The 8,986-nt window shown below is 43.3% G+C and overlaps 1 protein-coding gene across 4 annotated transcripts in view; it reads left to right on the top strand.

Moving 5' to 3' along the window:
* Window positions 1-8,986, top strand: part of MAN1A2 (mannosidase alpha class 1A member 2) — a 217,773-nt gene that overhangs the window by 30,100 nt on the left and 178,687 nt on the right. The window lies entirely within an intron of this gene.

Consider the following 8,986-nt stretch of genomic DNA (forward strand, 5'->3'; position numbering starts at 1 on the left):
TTTTTTCCAGGATGTTTTCCTTTTTTAATGTTTAAGGTGCAGCTGCTCCAAAAAAGTTCCTGCTGTTTATGCCTATCTAAGCTATTCCTTTTTAGAACCACTGCATCCATGTTTTTGCGAGATAAGTGCACTACGTTATGGGGAAATATCCCGTAGTGTAGTCTTCCACTGTGTGTCTGTTTGCTTTGTAGAATGTTTCTTGTACTGCACTGTGGAATACTAAATGGTACCTACAGAAATACTGAGTTCAAATCCTTCTGAGTTCTTTCTCTGAAATCCTTTATAGAGGGACCCACTTAAATCACAGTTTCACAATTTTCATGGAAACTGTGAAATATGGTGGTTTCTGTGATCATCACAAAAAATGGCATTTCCTGCAACTTGGTGCCAAATTGCTCCCCAAAAATAAAAGCTTACCAGGATAAAAAGAAAGTGTAGCAATCCCTCCAGCCATAGAGCATGTGGTTTGAGAGCACCAATGAGAGGCTGAGCTAGTGAAGTAGACTCGGTGAAGGCATCAGTCAGGAAAGCAAAACGGTTTTAGCATCATCTTTTGAGAAGCCAGAAGCAATATACAGCAGTGAGTGCTGCAGTCTGAATATGATGAGAAATTCAGGAAGAAATTCAGGAAAGCTAAATACATTTCAGCTCAGGATCATGTAAGGCAGTTCCCTGTAGGAACCTTGCATGCAGATGGTGTAAATTGTTTTGTTCATCATGCACCGTGACTCTGGATATGTCGAGGAAAAACAGCATGGATTGGCATTTAGAATCTGAATTGCATATAAAGTGAAAGGCTGCTGCAGAGGCTGAAGGTTGGAGCAAGAAACAAGCAACTATGTCCTTGATCTTTAAAAGAACCACTGAAAGCAGTTTGATAAGAGAGGCTACTTTCGTGCTAGTGGAGAGATTCATGGCTGCCAACTTCCCTCTGGAGAAAATTGATAACCCTAAATTAAGAGACTACTTGAACAAACATGTGCTGGCAGTTTCCCACATCCAAGATTATCTACCAGGCATAATTGCTTTGCATGTTCAGTCTACAAAATACAGATTGGCAGAATATAAATTAATCTAAACTGTAGCAGATGAAGCAACAGATGCCCAAGATAACTTCTGCACATTTTATTTGTATCTGAGAGGTTTTGCTTCTCAGTCTATCAGCAGTGACGGGTAGAGCCGCAAGGATCCCTCAACCAATCAGTGGTGAGGGAGGGCTCACCTCAAAAAGACTGCAGAGTTGGCTGTGTGCCACAAATGGCTCAGGAAAATCCTTTTATCTTGCCATGATTTAGGTAGGTCCCTACCTGTATAATAGTTTTGTGAGCCAGTGCCATTTTCAAATTATTTGTGCAATGTCGGGGAGCACTTTTAAGCACCTTGATCCTGGCAAGTCTTTAATGTGAAGGGGTTGATATATATGTATTCATAGCTGTGTGGCTGACTAATGTAGGATGACTTAAGGAGCAGTCATGATTTTGCTCCAGTGACACAGTGCTGCTTGAGGAGATACTTGAGTGTATTTATACGTTCAGCCTCCCTAGAATGGTTTTAAATCCGTGGTGCCCAACTCTGTGACTTGAAATAGTGGCGCGGGGCCAGTCTGCAGGCCCAATCCAACACCTAGGACCACATCATCTGACCCATGGTAAGATGAGCAGTGGTAGCATTAATTGCTACAGGAACTGTGGCAGTGCTGCCACCACTCCTCTGCCACCAAATTGCTAGACCCATGAGGAGCCCTCTGGGTTAGATAACAGAGCTTCCTGGGGCATATCTTTGTAACTGTGGCTGAAATCAACATGCTGATTCTTCAGGGTTTGGGAAGTTAACACGGACTAGTAGGACAGAATAATGATGTAGAACTGAAATGACTTCCTGGGGCCAGTTTCCTAGCAATTTGAACAGTTTGCTCTGGAAGTCTAATGGTTAAACATCAATATGAGTTTTGCTAGCTGGAACCTCCCCACTCCCTTGGAATAGCAACTGTTTCTAATGAAGCATAGTTTTGTTAGTAACTTGGCTACTTCATACTTGAACAGCTTTAGAATTTGTAGTGTATACCATCCAGGTTTGGTGTTTTAATGATTTTTAAATTGCTCCATCAGCAATTCTTATCTCAGTCTGAGAATCTCTTTTTTATTTCAGAGAACAGTGAAGACTTGTGTAAGGAAATCATGTAAGAAATGTCTGTGCTGCACAGTAGGCATAACTATGTTAGTATAAATTTAGCCAACCCATGTAACAGCAGTGTGCACTGAAGTCTGTAGTGTAGTGTTTTTATTGCTGTTGTTGGTAGATAGGCATATACAAGCCATCTTTTAATGGCTACAAAACATTCCGTTGCAGTGTAGATGTATCTTTAGCTTCTTGTCATTGTCTTAAATTGTTTTCTTATGATCCAGAGGACCCACTGATTCTTTTCCAGACTTGCTTATTATGACATACTCAAAACAATTATTTGATTTATCTAATATAGGGGTGGACCAATGGAGATTTTTTTGGGCCGATACTGATGGCTGATTTTTAATGAGCCATATTGGCTGATAACAGTCCATTTGCTGATATGCAGCCGGGCAGCTTGGAGAGCAGTGTCTGGCTGGTAAGTCTGTTGTGGGAGAAGGGACGAGGGGGGAGGGGAGGGGCAAGGGGGGGCAGGTCGAGGTCCCTGTGGAGAGGGAAGGAGTGGGGCTGGGGTAGGGGCTGCACAGCTGTGGTGAAGTGTGGGTCAGAGATGTGAGTGGCTTTTTTGGGGGGGCGGGGGGGGGGGGGGCTCTTCCCAATGGGGGGGGGGGCTGGGCTGGGCTGCGCTGCGCTCAGGACAGGTGGCAGCAGTGCTGGCAGGAGGGCTACGGGGGTTGGGGTAGCTACAGCCACTCAAATTCTCTGTAGCCTCCCACAGCGCCCCCTCACAGTGCTTCTGCCTCCTGCCCAGAGTGCAGCCCTGGCCCAACTGTGCACCCCCCCTGCCTCCGCCCACCAGGAAGAAGCCAGCGCTGCCCCTGGCCCCAGCCCATCTTCACCCCACGTGCAAATCTGGGGGCACATGCCCCTCCTCCCCCATGCCCTCCCAGGGTGCGTGCAGTGGCAGGAACTGCCTCCCCCCCCTGAGACGAGCTGCTCACGGCTCTGTCCCATGCCCCAGCCCCACTACTAACCTCACTGCGGGGGCCTCGATCTGCCCTCCCCGCCTTCCCTCACAACAGACTTACCAGCTGGACTCAGCTGCGCTCCACACTGTCGGGCTGCTCTCCTGGCCCTCTGCATGCTGCACTGCAACTGCGCGTTTGCACAGGGCACTTATCAGCAACACTATCGGCTGCATCAACTAGACGAAGTTCAACACTAAGAAGTGTAAAGTGCTCCATCTGGAGACAAACAGTCCCCAACATACTTACAGGCTCGGTGGCACCATACTGACTAATACCATGACTGAAAGGGACCTATGGGTAATAATAGACCACAGTATGTTATGAGCCATCAATGCGATGCTGTAGCCAGCAGGGCAAACAATACTCTGGCATGCATCAACTGATGCATCTCAAGCAAAACCAAGGAAGTGATTCTTCCGCTTTACTCGGCACTGCTGAGACCGGAGCTGGAGTATTGTGTCCAGTTCTGGGCACTGCACTTCAACAAGGATGTGGGAAAGCTTGAGCAAGTTCAGAGAAGAGCCATATGATCAGACTTGCAAGGCAAGCCATACGAGGAAAGGCTGAGGGACTTGGGTCTCTTCAGCCTAAAAAAGAAAAGGCTGAGTGGACTTGGTAGCAGCTTACTGCTGTATCAGGGGCTTGGCAAACAATTATTTACCAGGGCAGCCTTGGGGAAAACCAGGAGTAATGACTATAAATGCCGGGAAGACTGTTTCAGGCTTAACGCTGGGAAAAACTTCTTCACAGCTAGGGTGTCCAGAGTGTATACTAGGCTCCCTCCAGAGGTGGTACAATCACCTACCCTGGAAACTTCAAGAGGAGACTGGATGGTCACCTCGCTGGGGTGACCTGACCCCAGTTGTTTTTCCTGCCTCGTGCAGAGGGGCTGGACACGATCTTGCAAGGTCCCTTCCAGTCCCTTAAATCTGTGAATCAGCCAAAAAAAGCCGATTGCCGATACTGTCAATTTTCCTTATATTGGCGCTGATCCGATATGGGACTATGTATCAGTGCACCTCTAACCTAATAAGCTCTTTGAAATCCATTTTGACCTTCTAATTTCTCACCTACTTAATGCCTAACAGTAACTTGTTTGGATTCATAATTAGCTTTCAAAATTTGAATGTTTTTGTTACTTGTGATATATTGCTGTCATATGTTCAGATTTACTTGGTTTGGTCTGTAATATATATATGTATTCCAAGACTTGTAGCTAGGGCTCAACTGAATTCATGGTGGAAATAGCATGCACTGTGGCTCCTTTAATATTCCATGTTCCCCTGCGTATCCCCCCCCTACTGATTGGAGCTTGCTCCTGATCAGCAGGGAAGCCAAAATGACTGTTTTAAACATGGCGCCATTTTTGCGCCTCTGCTAGTCAGAAGGAAGCAGCAGGGTTGCCAGGGCCCTTGGACAATTAGCGGTGGGAGGCAAAAACAGTGCCATGTTTAAAAATGCAGTCTTCACCTTCCTGCCAATTAAGAGCAAGGCACAAGAGGGACCCCTCCACCAATCAGTGGCCAGAGGGGACACATGGGAACTTGCAAGATTAAAGGAACCACAGTGCATTCCATTTCCACCATGAATTTGGTAAGGCCCTTTTGCAAAATCTGTTTGAACTGGGGCAAGGTGTAAGCTTTTCAAAGATCAGTTTGTTCATGCCAAGTTTTCAGCAGATAAATAAAGCAACGATTCAATTGATGCTGACCATAATTTTTCCATGAAAGTAGGTCTGGGATCTGGGCTGTTAAGGGCAATGCTGGATCAAAATCTGTGCATTTTAGCTGAGAAAAGAGCTTCTCATGATTATGCTCACAGACTTAGACAATGTAGAGAAGGAAGCTACCCGATTCAAATATTCAGGGGACTAAACCAGATGTGTTTAGTCCACTGGAAGACAATGGAATGGGGAATGTGACATCTAGAGGCATGACTGGAAACTAGAATGGTAAAGACTGGATGAGCCAGTGTGGTGGAGGTGCCAAGACTAGAAAAACGAAATCAAGGAAAGGAGACTGGGCCTGCTTATGTGAAGAGTTGAGTATAACAGGTTAGGAGACAATAGACAAGAGAGCCTGCACCCAATCCTTCCAGGGACTGGATTGGAACTCCAGTATTCCTTAGTGTCACCCATAGTTCTTCTACTGATGGCTGTGAAAATCTCTTCAGTGTTCTACTCCTACCGTCCTCAGTGCTGGCCTATGCTGAGAGTAACAATTTACTAATGGTATCAAGTATTCTGTTGGCTCAAATGAGAGGTCATCTGGCAACTGTCATAATCCCAATATTACACTTTGTACTTATACTCCAAGGTCAGTGCATTACCATGTTCTTTTCTCTAGCTAAATTCTCTGTGTGCCCCTTTTTATGATAGAGACATCAGTGCTACTTTTTCCATTACAGAAAGGACACCACTGGATGTTTTTATGTAGCTTTCTGTTCTGTTCCCCCGAAACAGTTTCTCTGGTGGTTGACAGAGTACCTGATAACTATTTAGTACTTCTAGCTTAATTGAGTGCATCCTTTTTTCTGTATCCTTTCAGTCACAAATCACTAGTTCACTTAGATTTGGTTTCTGTTCTCTCCTTATAGTCTCCCTCTTCACTGATAGTTTTTCTGGCCTCTCACGTAATGACTTCCCAAAGTTAGTTGTTCAAGGAATTTCATGACTGTAGCTTGCAAGAAAATGGAATTTGTACTTTCAGGACCACACCAGAAGCTTCTGTTCTTTGGCAGAAGGGAAATTGTCTCAGAGTAGTTGATTGATCATCAATATCCATAGCCTGGTAAAGTCACTTATTTAAGTGGAAGGAACTATACTGAAACTCCCTTGCTGTAGATATATTTGGTGGGTCTATTGAGATTGATGACACAGTGAGATCAATTCCATTTGCAACTTGAAAGCTTTATTAGGCTATGCAATAGCAAAGACTTATTTAGATTAGTAAAGACAATGCCTGCCTAGCCTTCAGTTCAGGGGGAAAACGGGTCCACTGGCCAAGCTTCTATGTTCCCCTGGGGAGTTGAGCTTCAAGAAAGTTCAAATTTAAAAGTCCAAAAGTAGAAGTCCAAATTTCCCTCCAGCCTATGCCCAGTATTTACAGATGGCTGGTCCCAATATTTTAATGAATGATCTCTATTTGGTTTTATTTACATTTATTTGTTTCAGTGCGACTTTCAGAACTGGATTTAACTAGATTTCTTAACTAGATGTCAATTAGTTGAGATTTACGTTCTTGGGAAAGCAGGGAGGATTCCTTATCTCCTTTCCCTTTCTGTTTTTGAATGCTGTTAACACTGGTCTGTTATGTCTTTAGTTTATGGTTTGACAAGATGGCTTTGTTTTTACAACTTGCCTAGGCATTTTAACAAAAATACACCTGTTATAGCCTTCAATAAAATAGCATTCAATACATCATTTGGTTACACCAGTTACTATTTCTAATTATTTTAAGACAAAGCTACAATATTGAATATTTGGATTATTTGATGTGTGGTTCTTCCTTATAGTGATTCTTTCTAGGCCTTGTATTCTATTTGATTGTGCCCAGTAAAACATGAATGGCTTTCTTTTTGCTTTGCTGGCCAAGCTACCTGTTGCATATGTGAAGGTTCATGCTATGGTCACTCAGACATAGGTTTCCAAGGCCCTTTGCCTTAGCTACATTTCTGCATCTTAGGCCTAAGCCTTTCAAAAATGGACAATGCCAGCAACAGCACATAGTATTGCCTTATGAGCCATGTGACACTTGAACATGTGATGGCCATATACTGTGGTTAGTTGAGAACAGCTTAATTATGCACTTCATAACACTTAGGAAAGAAATGAAAAAATATTTAGAATGTCAGATAACTAAAATTGTGTAAATCCACAAAAATGGACAAGGGATATATTTAACCAATGACAAACTCATGATTGTGATGTGACCTAGTTGTAGTTGAATGATTTATAGGGTGTTTCTGTAGAAAAACTAAACAAAGCTTTTGAGTCTAAAGCCTAGTGGTTAGGCCATTCTCCTGGAAAGTGGGAGGCTGAGGTCTGAACCCAGGTCTCCTGCTTCCTGGGTGGCATTCCTAAAGTCGTTGAGTGTTTATGTTCCTTATTCAGTGAATGGGAAAAGTTAGGCAGCCAAGGCTCCAACCATTCAGCTACTATATAAAAGGTGGGTGATTGATATAAACTATCTTTTAAAAAGTAGCAGGGGTGTAGGCTGTAGCCGCGTTGGTCTAAGGACATGGGCAGACAAGGTTCCTTGGGTGAATCTGATATCTTTTATTAGACCAACCCAAATAGTTGGAGAAAAGTTATTAAGCAAGCTTTCGGGTTCAAAAACCCTTCATCAGGCTAAGGAAGTTTCAGCAGTTGGTGTGTGCTCTTCCTGGATGGAATGAAAAGTAAAGAAGCCAGAGGCTGGACTAGGGAGTCAGTTGTCAGGCAGATTATAATGTGTCATAAATCCAATGTCTATATTTAGTCCATGATTTTTAGTATCCAGGAGGTTGATGAAGTGGAGTTCATAGGCTCGTCTCTGGGAAGTGTTGTGTAAGTTTCCTTTGAGGATCAGGACTGAGAGATTGGAGAGAGAGAGTGGTTTTCTTGTGAGAAATGTGCCCCCACCAGTAATTGGGTATTTCTGTCTTTGATAGATTTCCGGTGTGCGTTCATTTCCTTTCCATATTCCCTGCATGCATCTGTACTTACTCTCCTACTCAATTTTTCCAGTCCTGCAGAGGTTGAGCAGTCATGTCGGAGAGCAAGAAGCGGTTTGAGTCTAATGGAGAGAACATAAAACAAAACAGGGCTTGAACTGAAGGGACTGGAGTAGAAGACAGAAGAGTGTACCTTTGGTCAGAATACCAATAATGTCCCATTTTGGTTGGGGTAGAGAGAAAAGGCATGCTGTGGGTGGAGGATATGGATAAGGATATTGAGAGAAGCTAAACCACGTTAGAATGGCAAAGGTTGGGTGAAGACTTTTTACTTGGGCTTTTTTATGGTTGTGTCAATAAGGTTACTTAAGCATATATACCAACTCATGAGCATTAGTGTGGGGCTTTTGGAGTAAAGGTGGGATATTCACAAAGCTCATTTTTGTAAACACTGACTTTTAGGGTTGTATAGATTTCAGAGTTTTGCCTTCTGCTATTAAACTGTGGCATGGATTAAATCACTTCATTAATTTGATGACAACTAATTTTGGGAGTTTCAAAATGTTATCCAAATATAGCTTTGCAGCTTTCAAAATGTTGCAGTTAGCAGCCTTTGATGTATCTTGAGCAGACTCCTCAAATTAAGCTGAAACACGAAGACAGGACTTTTAGCTTTTGAAGCTATAGCTCCCTATTAATGATGTAAGTGACTGCAACCTGTTACATTGCACGTAGAACAGGAGCAGCATTTTAACTCTACAAAGGTTGCCAGCACTGCTGTTGTATGGGGCAAAACATGGGGAACAGCCCTCCATTTTTTAAAAGTAGATTATTGCCAAATGTAGCATTTTGTGGTGAATGGGAGTGAGAGTTGCATTTATGCAACCATGGTGAAGTACAAGACTGGGGTCTTTTCTCTCGAAACTTTTGAGCAGATAGGCAATTGTACTGGCATGGGTTATAGGTTATTCATCATTGCCTCAGAAAGGTGAATACTGTTATGTTTCATGTACAAATAAAACACTGAGGCAAAATTGAGTTTTGCTTTTAAATTTGAAACAAACTATTGTATCATGAGTTTGGGAGCTGGGATGAAATTCTATACTCTCATGCTTTCTGTGGAATTGAATTCGAGGGTGTGGATTGCCCTTTGATAAACCAGCACAGAATGTGGCCTCTGC

Source organism: Alligator sinensis, unplaced genomic scaffold, assembly GCF_000455745.1.
Source record: "Alligator sinensis unplaced genomic scaffold, ASM45574v1 scaffold422_1, whole genome shotgun sequence".
In the NCBI taxonomy this organism is placed as follows: domain Eukaryota; kingdom Metazoa; phylum Chordata; order Crocodylia; family Alligatoridae; genus Alligator; species Alligator sinensis.